The sequence below is a fragment of the Equus caballus genome, chromosome 19 (genome assembly GCF_041296265.1).
Source record: "Equus caballus isolate H_3958 breed thoroughbred chromosome 19, TB-T2T, whole genome shotgun sequence".
Lineage (NCBI taxonomy): Eukaryota > Metazoa > Chordata > Mammalia > Perissodactyla > Equidae > Equus > Equus caballus.
In genome coordinates, this window is record NC_091702.1 from 63233515 (window position 1) to 63253694 (window position 20180).

General features: G+C 37.9%; 1 long non-coding RNA gene across 1 annotated transcript; it reads left to right on the top strand.

Annotated features, from left to right (window-relative positions):
• Nucleotides 1-646: 646 nt before the first annotated feature.
• On the top strand, nucleotides 647-16310 carry LOC138918936 (uncharacterized). Its single transcript, XR_011428704.1, has 6 exons — nucleotides 647-740; nucleotides 1008-1121; nucleotides 3170-3351; nucleotides 8961-9108; nucleotides 14232-14401; nucleotides 15973-16310. It is a non-coding gene; the product is annotated as an uncharacterized lncRNA (long non-coding RNA).
• Nucleotides 16311-20180: the final 3870 nt, after the last annotated feature.

Below are 20180 nucleotides of genomic sequence, written 5' to 3' on the forward strand. Positions count from 1 at the left end.
TTAATGATATACTAATACATTCTCAAAAGGTAATCCTTTTTCTTTTTACTTGATGAGGGCATTGAAATAAATGAAAGCCTACCATTAATTTTCTAAGTTCAGAGATTCATAGGATTTAACTCCATGGAGGAATAATGGAGTTTTATTTGTCCTCCTGCAATTACCTTTTGGAAAAATAACCCAGGTAGCAAAACTCCTTCCCACTCTGATTGTTCCATATTGTCTGGGAAAGGCTCCACACAGCAACACACTGAATAAAAATCTGGATTGCATAAGATCTCGGCCAGCGCTCAACTTTGAGTATATTTAAATTAAAGTGCCTACTCAAAAAAGCACCCATGTGGGAGTATTCAACTTCTCATGCATTTGGTAGAGCAATGATCAGCTGCTAGCCTCCTGTTACTAGTTAGCTTTTGGTTTTCACGTGAGTTCAAGCTTAAAATTTGTAGACGTTTATATTTCAAATTTCTGCAGATATTTTAACAGTCTCAAACTCAATCTTTTTAAACTCTAAGAGTGGGGGAAATAAATCAACAATCTTTCAGTATTTGTTCCTGAAAAATTAAATTCATTGCAACATTTGTGAAAGGTATTAGAGCTGCACAGTGTATGCAATTGCCAAACAATCAAAGTCCTTTGGTCCATAGTGCAAACTTTCCTGAGAAATGGAATGAGTACATTCAAGACTAGACTATCTGAAACCATGAAGGGTCACAATACAGGAGATGCATTTCACTGTAGTAAGTATATTTGTTTCCCAAGAAAACTCATTCCTACACTTCTTGTCCTCTTTTCCTTAAAACACTTTGAACATTTGCTATAGGTAGAGTACTATTCGTTTTCTCTTTCTCAAATATAGAAGAAATCTTTTCACAGTAACATATAATATCAATCAAGGGACAGCCTTTTGTAGACTTCTTTTGATAACTGTTGTTTTCTATTTATTTCCTATTTCCTAAATGAGTCAATAGAGTCTAACCTATCTTCTGCCTCAATTTGCCCTACAGTTATAACATTATTACTTTGAGATGTACAGAGGTTATAGTAACATACCGAAGATTTTACAAACTCTTGGATATGGGGTCCACATACCTTCTGAAATGTGTCTGAACATTCTCCAGGTAAGTAAATTATTATTCGCCAAGTGCCTACTATGGGCTCCAAACTATGAAATGATATTTAATGTTTGATGCCTAAGTGCATAGTTCTGAATTTTACAGGTAAGATAAGATAGGATGTCAAACAAATATCACCATTTGAATTGAGGGCAACATAGCTCTTATACTTACCAGCTTTGCGTCTTTGGACAAGTTTCTTAAATCTCTTCGAGTCTCTTAGCATTTCATTTTCCGCATTTGTAAATTAGTGATAATAAAAGTAAAGAGTTAATACATTAGCCTGATTAGAACATTACTGCAACATAGAAAGGAATTAATAAATACTAGCTATTATTATCAAGGCTATGCCCACTGAAAATCTCCAGGACTCATCATTGCACTTTGCCCACAGTAACAAAAAAATATTTTGCAAGAAAACAATTCAATCGTTTTTGGGAAGATGTAATTATCAGTTATATAAGTCACAGTTTAAAAGAAATGAAATAAACGAATTACTCAGAAGAAGAACAATTCATCTTGGTGGTAAGATCAGACAGTAATTTCTTCTGGGGTTCCTGATAAAAAGGCCGTTATATGATGAAGTGAACGGTATTCTTCACAATAGCCATATAATAAACATAATGACAACTTCAATTCTCAATATAGGCTGATGGCTTCATACCAGAGCCCAATTCAGCTTGGCAATTCGGGAGAAGCAATTTTGCACTGGTTCACAAATTTGGGTGCTTCCCAGGTCTAATCTGAAACTGGCCCCTTTACATGGAGGGTGAGGAGAGACTGAAGAAAGAGACAGCCACTCCAGATTGGTAGATGGCAGGTTTAATAAGCAAAGGAACTTGACTTAGGAGGCTTGCCCTAGTTGCCACAAAATGAGTAGATCTCTGGACCCGCTCTCCAGAATCTTAAAGTTTGTCTAGAGGCCTTACCTGGGCTCAGTCACATATACCATTCAGATGGCCTCAATAACATATTGCTCTCTTGATCAAAGGTGCATCCTTGAAACAGCTCCTAGTGAGGGAATGGTGAGTGGAATGCACATTCCAAGGACAGAGGGGGAGCTGAGGAGCCTCCGATTGACAGGACAAGCTCACAGGTCAACCACGTCCTCTCAATGACCTCTTCCAACAGATGCTCAGGAGCTGGGTGACCTGCTTTCTGCTATTTTAGCTTCTTCTAGGAATATTATCCATATTATCTGTAAAAGGAGATGGACTGCTTGGCATTTTAAGCAATGCTCCTTGAATATTCTCTCCATCAAATAATGTTTTGAAAAATGAGTGACAGCACTTGAGATTGTATTCTAGGCAGAAGATGCCTGCAGGGCAACTCGTCCATGTTGCCATTGGAGTATAAAGATATTTTCCTTACCACACAAAATTGGGAGGTAAATCACTTTGTAGAAGCTGAGGGGTCTAATGGAGACAGTTAGTGATATATGAAGCCGTCCTCTCTTTGCTCTGTAGTGATGTTGTCAGGTATTTTCTACAGACAGGTATGTTAAATACAGCCCAGTGCACAGGCAAATTCGAGGTCAAGTGTCCAAGATTTTGCTCCATAAGACATAAAGTAAATTACTTTATTTTGAAAAAATAAGTGGTAATTATAAACAAAGAACTGCCTCAGGAAGATAAACTCTCAGTAGCGTATCCACAGAATGCCTACTGTTGAGCAAAATAACTTCTAGATAGACTGCTTGTGAAAGAACACCAAAGTAACCAAATGAGGTAATTTATTTTATGGCTTTGTCTTTTATAAACCTGTTAAAAGCAGGGGAATGTCTATCAAAGGTAATTGGCTCTGTTTTAGAACCAGTAGTGTGTTTTTCTTGGGAAAAGATTAGGAAGCAGAGTAGATTGTTTCAGAACAAATCAAATTCAAGCCAATAAAGTTATAACAGACACTTGTATGTCTACTATTCAAAAGTGGTGTCAGATCATTAGGAAAAACATTTTAAAGAAAGAGAATAAAACATACCTTTTTAACCCTTTGAAAACTTAATTCTAAATCAGAAGACTGTTCCTACCAGTTCTCATTATTGCATTACCACAAAGGTGCAGCTTTCCATGAGCAGCAAACGGGTCTGTAGCCACAATGACAGCCCACCTATCATGAACTGATGGCCACAGAGGTGGAAGCTTAGAAAACAGTTTTCTTTTCCTGGTGGGTGTTTCCATGAGGTGATAGAGAATTCAGCAAGAATAAAAGCTGTCCCTAAAGCCTGCCTGCTCCTTGGGTAAGTATCATCCTGAATATTCAAGATTAGACTAGTTCCAAGCAAAAAGCACAAGGCATTTGGGATATCCAACCAACTAATTGCTCTGTACTTTACTTGGAACAGAGAGTTTTCCTTTTTGAAGTGAATCAGCCATACTCTTATAAGGGCAACAGACCACGACTGTTGGTCAATCCATACAAAATAATTAACGATATTCTGCAGATTCCTTAGCAGCCTTGGATGAAAGGAGGAGGAAGGGAGGGAATCGTCTCTGGAGGCTTTATCAGACAAACATTTTAAGATCAAAATGAGAAGGACTGTCAATGGGATCCACTGGAAAATAACCTAGAATTCACAAAATTTAGGACCCCTTTATCTTGTTTTGTAGAACTAGGAAGAATGAGTCTCAATGATGTAACTGGAAACATAGGATTCCACACTCTCAACCCCTGTTCTCCCTTAATACCAGATTTAAAAGCTTTAATCATATTATCCAACAAAAGTTTATACTAGCTAAATTTTTTTGAAGCACTCAGATATATACGATAAGCATAAAATGGTATAAGGTCTCATATTTTAAAATTTAATTTTTTGAATGACACTTCACTAACCTCACTAAAATATTTTGGCCTTCTGGTGGTCCTCATCAAACCAAATCGCCACTGGAGTCTTGAAGAGAAGACTGTATCTTATTGATTGTTTCATCTCCAGAACATTGGCTCACAATAGTAGGGTCTCTATATATCTGTTGTTCTGGGACCGTGAGCTAGCATAGTGGAGCTTATGCTTGTTTCGACTTTTTGGAATTAAGAATTGTTTTAACTCATCTGACAGTCAGAGAGTACAGAAATTTCATCCTGAAGACATCCAAGTGGAGTTTTACATGATACTTGCCAAAAAGCAGTCGTGAATAGAGATTGAATACTAATTCATTTTAATCATTTTTCCCTAGCTTCTCTAGTTCATTCAATTGTCCTGAGAATATGCTGGCATAGAAATAATTAGGCTTAAAACAAGGGGAAAATAATTTTTTAACTTAATCTACAGCATGCATTTTAAAAGTGGCATGGAGCAATAATGGGTAGGATGGCTAACTATAGTATAATCTATAAGGCTGTCTCTTTAAATCAATATGTGGGTAACATTTCCTTTACATCTATCCTACACAATATTGTAGAGCACTGCCAAGTACTAATAAAAAGTGAACTTGCTGAGAAGTTTTCTATTAATAATAATATATCTGTTTCTCTGAATGCATGCCTTGTAGTGAAGCAATACTTTATTCCTGCCCAAAGCAGAGCACTTTCAAACCTAACACCAATCCTGGTACTCAGAAACCTATAAATGATTATCTCAGCCATGGGCTACATAAAATAAATTAAGTTTTAAAGATCATAAAAATAAAACCATGTGTCTAAACATATGGCATGTTCATTGGCAATGTGAATGCTCATCATAAGAGAAATCTCATCCAGTTTGTCAGGAAATGGAACCAAACATTTCCTCCCATGTAAGCCAGAGAGCCCATAGTAGTCTCCCTAAGGGTTGTGATGAATGTACCCGTTGAAATACTTACTACCACTGACAGTAAGCGGTAAAAACCTAGAGCTATAAATGTGGAAAAATAAAAATCCTAAAATTAATATTTAGAGGAAATCCAAACCTCAAATGGATGCTCTGACACTACCAGGAAAAAAAATGGAGCCATCCTGGTAATTAGGTTGGATGAATTCTAGAATAAAAATGGTGCCAGGCATTTAGCCACACAATATCTACATATCTTCCTATTAATGTTTCTTGAAAGTTCTAAAACCATCTGGTTCCATAGCTAAGTCAACGCAGGAGGGAAGAAACTTGGAGCTCCACCTGCCACTTCTTATCACCCTGGAAGTGATACACAATATTTTCCATTTGTATACTGTTAGCCAGATCAAATCATATGTGATGACTATCTTCCCACATGCATGGAAATAGATCCAAACTGGATATTGGCATAAAGCTGGAGGCTATGACTAGGTAGGACTTTGGGACTGTGGAATTAGGTAAATCCACCTCTTTCTCCTCAAAGTACCTAATTACAGCCTTGATTTACACGAAAGTGGAGTAGCCTCCAAACTATATCCGCAATTGTACATGAATACAATGGTCTTAAAAGGACTTAACGTAAATTAGGTACAGTGGGAGGGGCCCAAATTGTGATGACGGACAACAAAAGGGAAGAAGGCACGTGGCATTTTGAGACGGTCTCAATAGACAGGCCTGAGGATTGTAAGTGAACGATGGCTCCACAAACAGGTTAGTAATTGTTCCATAGTGAGCATGATTTTCTTCTACAATAAAAATATTTTTAAAAAAATTTCTGGAGTAGCATAAATTTCCATGGAGTCAAATGTCAATATTTCCTATTCTTATAGCAATAAGTCTTTAAAGATAATGCCTTATATAACTTCAGAGCGGTCAATGAGCATTTGCCCTTCCTTATCAAGAATTCAGTGAAGCTGCTTATCAGTACTCATCCAGCATGCTTCCAAATACGTGAAAACGTATGCTAAAATGCCCTGCATGCCATGTTTCTTCAAAATAGAAACTGAGTTATTTTTACTTTTTAAAATTTATTTATAGCTCTTTTCAAAATTGCAAACTACTGGAACATAATCTTGAGAATAAAACAGAATAATATTTTTCTAAGTGTGAAGATCATAAGACATGGTAGAAAATTTCTTTCTTTAGACTTCTGTAATGTTTCAATTACTATTTTTCTCTTTAAAAAACAACAGAAGAATCCTAACAAAGGCAAGTGAAAATTGCCAGGTATGTAAATGAATATTATAATCCTCATAGTGCAATTGTCTGTCCACTCTGCCCTTAAAATATAATTTCCTGGGAAAACGGCCCAAATTCTAACCTACTCCAGGCAAGTTTTAGCATAATCCTGTAAGGCAAAACACAATAAATCAACTTAATCCATCTCAAAAGATAAGGAGACAAATAACTCTTAGTTCTAGTTTCAAAATCTGTGATGTTTCAATGATCTTAAGTTTCCAAATGCAAAAGATAAAATTAAGGTGCTCAAAATGTCATAAAAATAAATGTGTAAATAAATAGAAAAGAAAGAACTATAACTGCTAAATTTCTTCAAAGAATTACAACCTTTAGGGCTGAATCTAAGCTACTTCTCCATAAAATTCAAGTGATGCCAGGAGAATCGAAATTATCTGTCCCATGCAATCATAAATAGCATGGTAAACATGCTAGTCAGTGCTGATTTTTTCTCTTAAAGACAATGTTTTAGAAAACAGTTAGGATCCGGAGCTAAACAATGGTGTCCCAGAAAGAAAGAAATGGAGGGAGGGAGAAAGGAAGGAAGACTCCAACAGCTAAGAGTCCAGCACAATGACTCCTACACTGCTTAACTTATAATTCCCTCAAAATCATTTTGATTTGTATGCTACACTGAAAGGTGTGTATTTGTTCTCTTTATAATGATGCTACCATATTCAAAAATCTTTATTGCTGTCTTTAAAAGTATGTCTTTTAAAAAATATGATGGAATTTCATAATTTAATAGTGCTTTTACCAAAAATGTTAGAAATTGAACAAAAAAATTTTATACAGATTAAGATAAAGGATTGATACTTCCAGTTTGTGACTATTCCTTATTGTTCTTTCTTTCTTGGAACTGTACTAAAATTTCTTATTATAGGTCATTACAGCAAGTTATTTTTATGTGTTCTAACTGGAACAAATAGATTCAGATTAAAGCTTATGGGATTTAAGTTAGATATCCGAAGGGATCTGCTGACAGAAGGGTCTGTTAAGCCCTGAAAATAAGCTTGGAAAATCATTTTATCTGTCAGCCTTTAAAAGGAGTATTGGATGGTTTTTTTCAACTAAGTTTGCCCAAAGACAGAGAAGATAGACTTGCTGACATTTCTCAAAACTTTGTCGGCACTAATTTTCTCTGATTTGGTGATTATGTAATGAGGTCCTTGTCATAAATATTTCTTTTATTGCTTTTCCTGTATTTTTACTCATCACCACCATTCCTCACCATCCCTGCCAATTCTTACGTATTTTTTTCAAAAGCAGCTTCAGTGTAGAAAAGATAAAGAAATTCAATTATTGTGAGCAAGTGAATTTATTATATGAGTATAAATATTTTCCAATAAGGAAAATTAATGACTTCCTGTGACTGTCAATATTTAGGGATACATATGAATTAGTACTCATCAGTGATTAAAATTATTGAAAAACCTCACTCATTTTCTGTAACTCTGGGTTTTTTTTATTATTCTGCCCTACTTGGCCATTCTATCCATAATTTTCAAGTAATAAATGTATGAATTGGGAGATTTAGCTTAGCACTTCACAGTAACTGATTTCCAGAGGCACCTGAGTGATTTTGTATACAAATAAAATTGCTGCCTGTGTATTTCATTCAAGAAGTATTTTGGAAAATCTTTTATAATACTCAGTTGAGTTGGGCCTATTTAATTTGGTTTGGTCTCAGCTTTCATGAGTTTTCTATTTGAGTCAGTGATTTTCAAAGCCCTTTTAGGAATTTTGTAACCTTCCCATCAACCTTGGAAAGGGATCCTGTCTGCTAAAGTCTTGTAAATTACGTTATTTCACACTAAGCGTGCTAATAATTTTTACCAAGCAGGAAGAGCAAACTTACAGATATTCAGGCTACATTTGATTTTAGAAATTCAGTTATTATTTTGTATGTGATCGACTGTTAAGAGTAAACCATCTTTTCCAGAGAATTCTTGGGTGACCAATGACAATGTAGTTTGTGGTGGGAAGTTGTATTATTTCAAATATCCTATGTAATCCTTTACTCTGATTAAATACTTATTCCTGATCTAGGGCAATAACTCTATTCCACACATTTCTACCTGTAATCTAGAAGCTTTTGATGAGTATCTTCTTTTGCATCTGAAATTTTATACAGCTGACACGTGTCATATTGCAACTCAGATTCTTCTATCTTCTTCTCTTACTCCTAATGAAATTGTCATGCACTCAGTTGATATTTCTTGCTTTCCTTTTCATAAAACCACAACAAATCTTTGGTGTACTTCCTATGTAACAAAACCCTCAGCAAACAAGCAGGTTCAACTTTGTCAGGATTTCAGTTTGGTGAGCTACATTGACAGTTGTTCTGGACATAACACACCCACCCTGGATATTCCCGGCATGAATTCCATATTAATTTTTAAGTTAGTTCTAAACTCCAATTTTTGTTGCCCTTGTTGTAATTCTAAAACTGGATGCTGGTGTTCAGTACTATGTTTACATCTAGGTTCATGCAACTTGTCTGTCGTTTTACGTAATCACTTGTAAATTTTAATCCAAGTGAATCATAAAGCATGTATGTCGCCCATAGATCTACATGGTTTCCAGGCAAAAGGAGACAAGGAGGAATGGTATATCCCTTTCTCCTCCCTCTGCAAACCATGTACATTGTCATCAAATGCAGCTCTTCAGCCTAGAATGCTAGTCTTGGGACCATCTAGCCATGATAGTGATAGGGAGAAACTGGGGGATCTTAGAATAGGAAGGGGAGGAGCCAAAAATACTGAATGTGCTGTAACATGCTTCCTTGACCTCTTCTCCTGCCACAGCCTTCAACTGCATTTCAACCAGCAGCATTTCAGTAGACAGAAGAGAAAGGTGGATCTGCACTTGATGCACAGCAATAATACAGATGTGGTGGTAACCGAGCAGTTCCCTGAGTGCCAGACGATCAGTCAACAGAGGAGGCTGCTACAGGTAAATCATCCCCACAATCACTCCCCTAAACTCAGCCAGTTACCCAGCGGCAGGTGAAGTCTGCACTCGTTGCATACCACGGCATCGGGTGCATTATGTGTCTTTCTACGTTCCTTAGGACATCAGAAGAATCTTGGCTCACTTAATCCCAATCTCTCACTTGTTAAAATAATTAATTTTTTAAATTTATATCAAACGTACTCTGTGAATGTCAAAATTAAGAAAAATCAATTTAATTATTGAATGGCTGGTAAAATTCTGAAACAAATTCTATGGTAATATTTTTGTTTGTCAGTTTGCTTGGCCAGTACTTTCCAATGTTTTCGATTATATCCAACAAGTTGCATACTTACAGACGCTCTTAAAAACAGAAGGCCTTTGGGCCAGCCCAGTGGCATAGTGGTTAAGTTCACACACTCTTCTTTGGCAGCCTGGGGTTCACAGGTTCAGATCCTACGCGTGGACATACACACTGCTCATCAAGCTATGCCGTGGCAGTGTCCCACATACAAAATAGAGGAAGATTGGCACAGATGTTAGCTCAGGGCTAATCTTCCTCACCAAAATAAAAACACAAACAAAAAACAACAAGGCCTTCAGTGTTTATACAACTGCTATTACCTACTTAAATATAATGTCTTTGTAACTTTTGTCTGCTAGAAGAAAGACTGGATTTTCTGGATATATCTGATATCTAATAGCAAAGGTTATACATTTCATTATTTGATGCAGCTGATAAGCAGATACGTATTCATCTTGAGTTATTCGCCATCATTTTGGCTTGGGCTGTGATTGAAATAAATGTATTGCAACTCTGGACAGTGCTGCAATTGGCCAACTCAAAGAATCTGTTTCACTCCCCCCCCCCCTTCCTCTCCCTCCTCTTCCTCTGTCTTCCTCTACTTCTTCTTTCCAACAATCCGTCAAAAATTTAAAAACCGTGCTTAGTGTGCTAGCCATACAAAGACAAGCCACAGTCACATTTGTCCTACCAGTATGAGCTGTAGTTCACTGGCCCCTGTATTGGCCTACGATCATTTCTATTCAACCTGTTTTCCTTCCTCCATGAGCAGCTTACAGATTCTTAAATGGAGAGGCTTATACTATCTATTGTTATCACGGAATAAGTAATTTCTCATATTTTAGGCGAACAGAAAAATATTTTCAACAGAATTCATGAATATGTCCAGAGAAATTCAATTAAACTGTGCCTTCATCATTTACCACATGGAACATTCTTATGTTACTTCTCTGTTAATTAAGAATTCTGTAGAAAGCTTTTGTGTTAATTTGGCCATTCTGTACAGAGTTTACACACCCTGTATTCACAGACATTAGTTTCTAATATTTGATCCTTCACTCAGCACGGTGTAAGGTACTGGGAATATTAGGATAAATATAACCTAGTTTCTGCTTTTAATGAGTTCACAGACTAGTAGGAAGGACAGACAGGTAAATAATTACAATATTAAGCTAAAGAATTTGAAATTTGAGAAACACTTGGCTGCTTTTCCAAGAGGCCAGATGCACGAAGCAGAAACATGCACTTATCTAGGACCTAGGAAAGCGATGTGGCCTGGAGAGACATATTTGAGACTTGACAGTGTACAAGTGAGCTGAAAATGTATATGCACACAAGCCCCTTCAAAGAGAGACGAGAGTGGAGGAGGAACAGCAGTAGGAGCAGGAGGTGGAATAGAAGGCAGTGGGGCAAGGGAAGCCTAGGCAAGAAAGGTTGCAAAGAAGGCAAGGCCATGGGGCCTGCCCGGTGGTGCAGTGGTTAAGTGTGCACGGTCTGCTTCTCAGCGGCCCGGGGTTCGCTGGTTCAGATCCCGGGTGCGGACACGGCACTGCTTAGCAAAAGCCATGCCATGGTAGGCGTCCCATGTACAAAGTGGAGGAAGATGGGAACGGGTGTTAGCTCAGGGCCAGTCTTCCTCAGCAAAAAGAGGAGGATTGGCAGTAGTTAGCTCAGGGCTAATCTTCCTCAAAAAAAAAAAAAAAAAAGAAGGTAAGGCCAACAAGTTTAAAGGCTTCAAGGAGCTCAGCTAAGAGAAGGCTGGAAAGTGGCAGCAGAGTTTGTCGTTTGGGAGGCATCTGAGTGAGAAGACTGGGGAATGGCATGAACTGTGAAGCAATGCATTAAGACAGCTACTCTCACACAAAAATCAGCTAGGGAGCGTTTTTCAAAATTGAAGTACCTCTTCCCCAAAGGAAATGTCCAGATGCACTCCTGCAGAGGAAATGTGTGTTTGAAACAGCTTTCTGTTGTTCTGTTACCTGCCTTCTTCACAAGTTGAAAATTAAAGGAAAGTGAAGGACTTGAGACAGCAAATGTACCTTATTTTCCAAGAACCATAGCTTTGTTAGAAAGAAAAGCGATAAAACCATAATGAAAGAGAAATTTGGGGTTAGGAAAAGATTTCTTTGCTGTAGTTTAGGATGAGAAAGATTGGAGAATTTTACAAACCAAGAGCAAGTAAAAGGTCAGAAGCTAAAGATAAATGATAGAGAAAAGAACACGATGTCTTGCCTTGTCCCTGAGGCAGTGAGAAGCGATGAGCCCCAGAGTAAAGACAGAAGGGCAAGTGCAGAGGTTTTCATACAGAAGACAGTTTCTTAAGCAAGCAAATTTGCATAAAGATCTTCTAAACAGCTTCAATCCTAATTTCCTCCACTTTAAATTATATTTGTATTTGAGGAAGAGCAATAAAAGGAAAAGGTGGCTGAGAGAAGAAGCTGATCACAGGCTGGTCTGTGTAATGGGTTTCTGCCCAGCATTTCTCACGGGATCAGAGCACTGTAGGATCATGAGGGGAAAGAGGCACTATCAATTTCATTTGAAAGATGACCTATAGAAGAGGCAGAGAGGATTTCCCCTGCCAGGGAAAAATCTTAAATGATGTTCTAAGGTCTAGCATATATCTGAAATACGTGAATTTTGCCTATAAAGTGTTAATTCACTTGAGAAAATGGGATGTATGGCGTTGGGTCACCTACGAGTCTATTCATGGGGAAAAGAAACCCACTAATAGAATTATCTAGAAAGCAAAAATGCCATCTAGAGGCTGGTCACGCACCTTATAGGTATATGATGCTTCATATTCACACAGGGCGGGGTTATTGGGAAGAACACAAGAAGGAGCTCCAGAACTGGTGTGTCGTGTAGCACACGTGTTTGTTCAAGGCTCCCGCACTGCAAGCGAACAGAATACTTTGAAGGAGAGACGCTACTTCAGTTCTACTGACTGTAAAACATTAACTCATGTTTTCAGCCAAGTGGCTGCAGCGAATCAACTTGTGATTATGAGCATTCAACATTCTGTGTGCCACTTATGTACCTTCAGCATCAATTTTGCAGCTGGCAAACTATTGCTATTTATGTTTTCAGTGCATCTGAAATAATCTAGAAGTTATTTTACTTCCATTACACATTAAGAAAAGAACCAACTGTAAAATCATTACTTTGCCAATTTACTGTGAAACCCAAAGGAAATCTCTCAAAGGTATCATTTATTGAATGTAAAAGTGAAAAAAGAAGCAGTTCTTGGAACTAGTTAACAACATTTTGGTCAGGTAGATTTATCAAAAGAATATTAAAGATTTTCAGACTTTTTCCATTTATATTGCTATAGAAATAGCATAAAATAGCTGGTTAAATATCTCCTATATGCCATGTATTATTAATAATGTTATACTCCTTTTAATTCTAAAAACTCAGCACGTTAAAGATTAGTGGTTACCAGAGGGGAAAGGGGTTGGGAGTGGGCAAAAGGGACAAAGGGCACATGTGTATGGTGATGGGTAACAATTAGACTACTGAGGGTGAGCACAATGAAGTGCATTCAGGAATTGATAAACAATAATGTACACCTGAAATTACACAAGGTTATAAGCCATTATAATCCCAATAAAAAAAAAAACTCAGCAAGTTAAGCATGATCTCTGTTTTCCACATAAGGAAACTAAGGCTGCAATTCATTCAGTTACATGACTAGCTAATTAGTGATAGCCAGAATTCCTGTACAGATGCTCCTGAATTAGAAGCCAATGCTCTTATATTCTCAAGGGAGTCCTTTAGGAATTCAGATATATATTTTTAAAACTCTGAAGATAATAGTATCTATATACAAAATAGAATTGAAATATTAAAGCTTAGATTCCTTAATTAGACTCCTAAATTTTCTTACCTCCTAATGTGTGAGATGTGACAAGTACAACATGTGAAACCTCAGGACTTGGATTATCAGTATATTCCAAGCTGCTTAGGCCACTCATCAAAGCCCTGTGAGCGGGTCTCACCTCCCTGCCTCTTCTGAGTTTCGTTTTCCCTTTCTCTGCTTGGGCTGAGCATCGTAGGAGGAATATTTAGAACTATGCAGATTTGACCCACTACACAGTTATCCCATTAAGCATTATCAGGATCCTGAATATTATTTGCTATCCTTTTATGCATCCTTTTAAAAATTCTCCAAGGCCCCAAAACACTGTTTAAGACTAACTTGCACTTGAAGCCTCTCATTGTCCACCCCTCCACCTCATATGAGCTTCTTCACTGATCGTATATTCTGTGCTCCAGGTTTGACCTTTTCTCTCCATTTCAGTGACTCTTTCTCTCTTTCTATGTATCTCTATAGAGATCTGTATTTGTATCTTTTTCTGCATGAGCTCTCTCTTCCTTCTTTCCATTGGTAGATAAGATGACCTACCCCTCCTGACTCAAGTTAACTTGTCCTTCTTGACTGATGAGGCAACTTTCTGTTATACCTATATTTTCCCTTTCCAGCAGTTCAGTCTGATCCTCTTCACCGAATTCTTCTACCTTAGCTTTCACATCGCTGCAGGTATGGTGAAGGTAGTATAATGGCCTCTCAAAGATGTCCACATCCTAATCCTAGTACCTGTGAATGTTACCTTATGTGACGAAAGAGGCTTTGTATAAGTGATCAAGTTAAGGACCACGAGATAGGAAATGTATCCTGGTTTGTCCAGATGATCCCAATTTAATCACAAGGTCCTCAAAATTAAAAGAGGGAGGCAGAAGGCAAAGTCAGAGAAGATGTGACAACAGAAGCAAGGTCAGAGTGATGTGACATGAGGAGAACCTGACTTCCCTTTCCTAGCTTTGAAGATAATGGAAGGGGCCACAAGCCAAGGAAAGCCGGTGGCCTCTGCAAGCTAGAAAAAGCAAGGAAATTGATCCTTCCCTGAGCCTACAGAAAGGAATGCAGTCCTGCTGACACCTTGATGCTAGCCTCACGAGATCCATGTTAGACTTCTGACCTACAGAACTGTAAGTAGTAAGTCACTAAATTTGTGATAATGTGTTACTGCAGCAACAGAAAACCAATGCAGATTTCATCCATCTTAAGAGAATATTTATGAATACTACAACCTCTTACAGCTACTTTCTTATTTCTCTAATTCTTTCTACATTTCAGAGCCTCAAATTTGTAATCTATATCTACCGCCTCCATTAATTCTTTATCTACGCCCTACCTTCTTAATAATGTAAACTTGTTATTCTCACAATTTTACTAAAACTGTTCTAAAACATTACAAAAACATGGAGGCCCTTAAAAGAGTTTTCTTACCAAATCCAATGGAAGTTTTTCTCTCTTTATTTCCTTGACATCTTTTAGTATATGTGATCCTGTTGACTTCCTCTTATATCTTGAAATTACTTCCTTGGTTTCTCTGATCTTTAAGAGGCTCCCGGTGAAAGGCAAAGGTTATTTCGATTATTCAAGACACAAGTGGCCACTCTGGGCCATTGCCTCAAAAGTCGGTATCCTCTGGAAAACGCTGAGACTACCAGCTCCCTGTTTCTCTTTCCAGGTGACACTTCTCTCTTCAAGAGAGCAAGAGAGGCTCCTTAGCTGCTGCTCTCAAGGCCCACTGCCTTCTCTCTTCTGCCATCTAATCTTCTCAAGTGTTCCCCACTGACGTTAAGACTTCAGAACTAGGGAGACTACGTGAGTGAGCCTGAGCATTTAAGGGCAGCATCCTAAATTAGTTTTGCCTTCCTTCTAAAAGAGCTGAATCAACCAGATTATACATGAGAAGGAAACTTTACTGATTGGAGTTCATCTTCTTTGTCTTATTAAACAATTAATTGAAGATTGTAACAAGCTGAGGAATTTCAAGTATTAAGAGTTTTGAGTAATTTACGAACTAAATAATAATTTCTTGAATCTTTGAGTTAGTCATTCAGTCATAATGGATTTTATTGACAAGGATATAGTCAGTAAAAATAATGTTTCTAAAGATTATAAAGCAATTGGAAACATGCTAGTTGTTTAATGCTAAGCGAAACAATAAGTACTGAAAATGTAATCGTCACAGACATGGAAAATAAACTTAAAGACACAAAAAAACAGTTAAAAGAAATTCACCAAAATATTAGCAAGAGTTATGTTCTAGTACTATAGTTTTCTTTAATACTCATAGATTGCATAGAAAAGAAAAGATTGGTTTTAAAACAGAAGCAAAATGAATGGAATCTCGAATGTTCTCTCGAGACTAACTTGCTCTCTGCTGGATGACTTTGGCACACCTTCTCCGTGGCTCCTGCTGCTCAGCGTGTGTCACATTTTATTCCACAAGCTAAGCTAAGAGGAATTTGGAACACACGTCAGGGATATCGCCATGCTCTTTATCCCCTAGGAAGCAAGGCACATGTTGAATTATTCTTTAACCCACCCAGACCAATTTTATGTGCTTTTTAGGATATGCTGTGTGCAATTTTTATAAATAAGTAGCCAAATAATGAGATTTTTCTAATGCTTAATGATACAAATAACAAAAAGTGTCAGCAATAGGTAATAAAACATAACTGAAAATCTACCTTTTTCTCCTTTGTAGCCAGAAACGCATGCTGAAATATTCATCTTTTTAAGGACATCATTTAAATAGCAAAAAAGTCACCAAATAATCTCTATGCATGTGAAAATAAGTTGTAAAAACTGCATGTGGAAGAAATTCATCTTCTAGACAAAAAGCCTACCATCACCACTGAAATAACATGACAAATATGTGTCAAATAGCAATGACAGATGCAGGCACTTTCTAAAATAACACAAAATGAGGGTTCTAGGGACGAATAATTTAATTTGCATCCCGGGGGGATGTTTTCATCTTCTTGTCAAAGAATTTACATTCACAACCTGCCACGCACAATTACAATAAAGAGAGGTCTGGGATGTTGTTGTTTGTGTTTCTGTTCTTTTTCACCGGGAAGCAGAGAACAATAACTTTGGAGTGCTGACCATAGGAAGCAAATCATTCGGAATGTTTCCCCTTTCACGTTAGCAAAGTAAATGGTCCAATTTGCAAATTCCAGAGGTTTGGGGGATTACAGTGGCACTAATGTTCTGGACCAGAGGTCTCTGTTGGCTCAGACCTTTTCAAATCAGTGTTTGTGTAGTCACTACCCTATTTCTCCCTTCCCACAGAAGCACTTGCGCATGTTGAAACAATGAGATTGCTGGCGCACCCATCGGCCTCCTCAATCTCTCTCATTTGTTCTGCTTCTGTTCACGAGCTGAAGGAGAGAAAGGGAGATGTTTTATTGAGGCTTCTTGGCTCCTTTCACCTTTGAAAAGATTTATTTTTCCTTCTGTCTTCATTTTAGTGTAGCTTTTTAAAAAACTGAATTCTATTGCATCTCCTTTGAAAATGCCTTTTCAATTCATTACATTGCAGGATGTTGATTTCCTTTCTCAAGCTTGCAAGCAGCTAAACATGGTCTACAAATTTTCTGCTAGAAGAGTGGACTGCAATATTGCCCAAACTTGCTCCTTCATCATTTATTATAACTGAGGTATGGACTTCTTTAATTAAACCCTTCCAAGTGAGTGACATTGTTCATAACCCTCAAGGGCTGCGCTATCCAATGTGGTAGCCGCTAGCCACGTGTGGCTATTTGCATTTAAATTTAAAATAATTACAATTAAATAAAATTTAAAATTTAGTTTCTCAGTCACACTACCCACATTTCAGGAGCTCAATCACCACAGGTGGGTGATTGGACAGCACAGATATTATTGAACATTTCCATCGCCTCTTAAAGTGCTATTGGACAGCACTACTTTAGAGGAAGTCTCATAGACTGAGGAGCTAGAAATCTAACCTGGCCTTCTTGAAGTGTGAGAGGTCAGAGGTCTTTTGTTGCTTGCTTAATGTATGAATGCAAAATATACCAGGTAGAACGTTTTGATTAATATGTAAGTGGAAAACTAAACTAGTATATTAGGATTTATTTACCAATACACATTACATGGAAGGGAAAACAAAACATCCAACCCACGATTCACCTACATTCCCTGCTCCTGATTCAAACTCTGTGCGACTCTTGTAAGCAATCCTCGGGACTACTGAGGCTCACTCAATCCTAAATGTATCACCCACCCACTATAAGCAAGATGATGACCTGCACATTTTGTTACAGGGGAAAAAGAATGAAGAAAGCATTCTCTCTTCTAATGGGGAAAACAGTCAAGTCCTTAAATAAATATAAGATAAGCAGGGGCATATCCAGGCTTTGTGAGGCCTTGAAGTTTATACAATTTGGAAAGCACCTAAAGAAAACAAGAACCCCTCAAAATTGCAAATGTATAAAACTATGATCATGTGAACACATTGCCAGTGGCACTCTCGGAATTTTGGAAGGAACCTGTGCAAGGAAGTGTTCCTGAAGTTTGAGCCTCATTACTCTACTGTAAAGCCACTCTGCTGCTATACTCAGCCTACAATAACAAAATACCATAGACTAGGTGGCTTAAGCAATAGACATTTATTTCTCATAATTCTGGAGGCTTGGAAGTCCCAGGCCAGAATGCCAGCATGATGGGGTTCTAGTGAGGGTCCTTTTCCTGCTTTTTTGCCTTCTTGCTGTGCCCTCCCATGATGGGGGAGGCAGTGGGAGTGGGAGAGATCTTGTCTGTTCTTAAAGAGCACTAATTCCGTCATGAAGACCCCACCCTTGTGACTTCATCTAAACCTAATTACTTCCCAAAGGCCCTAATTCCTAATACCATCACATTGTGTTTTACAGCTTCAACATATGAATTTTGGGAGGACACAAATATTTATTCCATAACAGAAAGGGTCAATCCTGGAAGGAGGGAATAGAATTTGCAAGGATATGAAGTGAAAGGTAAAGAGAATGTTTGAGCATCTGTTGTAAGGCCGGCTGTTTTCCTGCCTCCCTGGTTCCATATCACAGAGTTCTTCAGACGTGACTAGGACCCCCATCCACAATCTCATCTTAACATCCCAGGGAGAAAAGAAATGGTAAATGTCCAAAATGCATTGGAACCTAAAATGATAATTAAATTAACTATGTAAAATGGGAAACACAAGTCTTCAAGCTAGACATGGGCCAAAAAACAAAGATGAACTATATATTCTTGTACATATATCCTTCTCAGTCCCTACGTCAGGCTGGCCCCTTTCACAAGTTTGTGTTCTCTTTTTTGACATGAAGTAAAGACATGCAATGAAAAATGCTGCAAGTTCCAAAGTTTAGCAGAATGGATATTTTGGATAGAGTTTTATAATGCTTTTTTCTAGGTATCTTTTGTTGAATTTACAGGACTCTTTATATACACCCTGTGAGGTCCAGGTTATTCTCTGGAAATGTTTGCTTTGTAGTTTGTATGGTTCTGAAAGTCTAGAACCAAAGTAAACATCATAAATCAAAACAGTGTATTCCAGCCTGGCAGATCTATTAGAAACTTCCTGCTGGAAAAGTCTAGCAAAGGATGCATCAGTATGTTGCTGTAACCATAGAAACCGCCTTCATGAGTCTCTTAATTCAAGGTTTAACTCAACAACTTCAATTGTTTTTCTTCTGGAACACTGATCCTGCAAGCAGGATCAAGGTTTCCACTGTTAAAAGTCATTCTACTGACATTTGTGGAGCACTAACTTTATGCAAGACATTCTCCTACCATGAGAATAGAAAACAAGAAAATATCGTCCTGCTCTCCAAGAAGTCACTCTTAGCTGGGGAACAGAGACTTAAACAGACACATATGGGATAGAGTGACCAATTCTGTGATGGAGATTAGCACTCGCTATTCCTACAACAAGATGTGTTAGAAAGCTCTGTCAGTCAATGAAATAAGTAAATCAGGGCAAAGAAATATCAATGGGAAAATTATAATTAATACATGGCAGTGAACATGTTTTCCTTGAATAGTAAGCTTGACAATCATAATTTTACATAACATATTCATTGTGGTCCATATTTTTGTAAGAAATTGCTCCTAGTTCCTCAAATGGAATAGTTTCGACAAATTTCAGTATTTATTGAAGAACATGGTCTTCCCCCGAAAGCATCACTAACTCTAGCTGCTCCCGCCAGTTCTATTCAAAAAGAGATTTGCAAAATGCTTTTTCTAACTCACAGGGCTTCACAAAATTTATATGTCGCCCAAATAGCATATGTTTTGCTTTAGGCTCAGCCCCTTCCCCTTCTTCCATAAAGAAATCCAGTTTCACCTAATAAATTATGATTTTTGCCATTTTACTGAAAACATTTGTGGTAAAGGAGAAGCACCACATTTCATGGATCATAGTATTTCCCCAGGAAAAAAAAAAAAATCCATTAAGTGAGGGGCTGGCCCCGTGGCCGAGCGGTTAAGTTCGCGCGCTCCGCTGCAGGCGGTCCAGTGTTTCGTTGGTTCGAATCCTGGGCGCGGACATGGCACTGCTCATCAAACCACGCTGAGGCAGCGTCCCACATGCCACAACTAGAAGGACCCACAACGAAGAATATACAACTGTGTACTGGAGAGGCTTTGGGGAGAAAAAGGAAAAAATAAAATCTTTAAAAAAAAAAAAATCCATTAAGTGAGAATCTTCTCCCAGGACACTTGTGTTGAGTACCAATCACTGTGTCTCCCCTTTTTCCTGAGCTGCCGTGAAGCAAAGCCTCGCTCACCTTACTCCTCTCTCCTCTTTCTCTGCACAAAATGGCTTGCTCTTCATCCTGAAATGTAGCAGGCCAGAACACAGGATGCTCACTTACAAACCTAGAGAGGGATTATCAAATATCTTCTCAAATA